Source organism: Octopus bimaculoides, chromosome 12 (genome assembly GCF_001194135.2).
Source record: "Octopus bimaculoides isolate UCB-OBI-ISO-001 chromosome 12, ASM119413v2, whole genome shotgun sequence".
NCBI lineage: Eukaryota > Metazoa > Mollusca > Cephalopoda > Octopoda > Octopodidae > Octopus > Octopus bimaculoides.
Genome location: NC_068992.1, coordinates 22,091,009 through 22,092,454, shown reverse-complemented (window position 1 = coordinate 22,092,454; position 1,446 = coordinate 22,091,009).

The window sequence follows — 1,446 nt, the reverse complement described above, 5'->3', positions numbered from 1 at the left end:
TTTGACTGTGGCCATGCTGGAGCACCGCCTTTAGTCAAGCAAATCGACCCCAGGACTTATTCTTTGTAAGCCTAGTACTTATTCTATCGGCCTCTTTTGCCGAACCGCTAAGTTACGGAGACATTAACACACCAGCATCGGTCGTCAAGCGATGTTGGGGGGACAAACACAGACATACAAACTAATACACACACACACATATATATATATATATATATATATATATATATATATACGATGGGCTTCTTTCAGTTTCCGTCTACCAAATCCACTCACAAGGCTTTGGTCGGCCTGAGGCTATAGTAGAAGACACTTGCCCAACCCGGAGTCATGTGGTTGGTAAGCAAGCTAATTACCACCCAGCCACTCCTATGCCTATGATAACACGAAGAAATTCTTACACTATAAATCTGAAAGACTAGCTTAATTTAAATTATTAACTGAAATAACTGACAGGGATCATCATCATCATTTGACAGTCTTTCTTTCATGATGACATGAGATTAACAATTTGTCAGGAACCAACAAAACATGAGGGTTGTGGCAAGCTCCAATGTCTGCTTTGGTTTGGTTTCTACAGTTGGATGCCATTCCTAATGCCAACCACATTAAGAGTGTATTGGGTGCTTTATTTTCATTGCACTAACACTAGTAGGGTTGTCGTGTACTTACAAGAAAAGATCCCCTCAACTGCATGGAGTTTAGTATTAAAGGGTGTGAAAATATAACAGAGGGACAGGAATAGGTGTCTTGCCTAAGAAGATGTGAATACATGGCTTCACCAGCTGAAAAGGGAGAGAAATGATAAAGGTTGTAGCCTCAAGATACAAGGTGAATATGAGAGAATAGGGGATAGAGAAACACAAAGGATGGATGGGTAACCATGCTAGAATTATTATTAGAGATGGGGGTTTGAGGTGAATGCCTTGTAATATTCAAATCAATGTTATCAGAGGACGAGTGGATAAAACAATTATGAACCATTAATTTAGAAATAAAGGTTCCCAGTTCTAAATAAGTCTGAAGCTAATGTATGTGTATCTAAGAATATAACTCCTGGTGGCAATCAAGGTCAAAGTAACAGAGTAAATATAAATATTGAGTATTTCATCTCTAACGATAATGCTAATTACCTGAGAATTATTATTATGCCTCATTTTAAAAATAAAGCCAAATACTCACACATTTTCTTTCTGGGGGGTTTTGGTTTTTTTTTTTAGTATTTTTTCAAAGTGAAGAAAATGAAGACAGCCTGTAAAAGTATGACAAAAACAATTTTTAAAAAATTAGAAATTCTTTTTTTTTTGCATTTTTAAAAATACAACTCATTACAGATTTTATGACATATTCTTAGCAGCAAGTTTGATGAATATATTAATCAAACCAACCACCGAGAATGTGTCATAATATTAAAATCAGGTGATCCTATTTTCCTCCAGGCCCCAC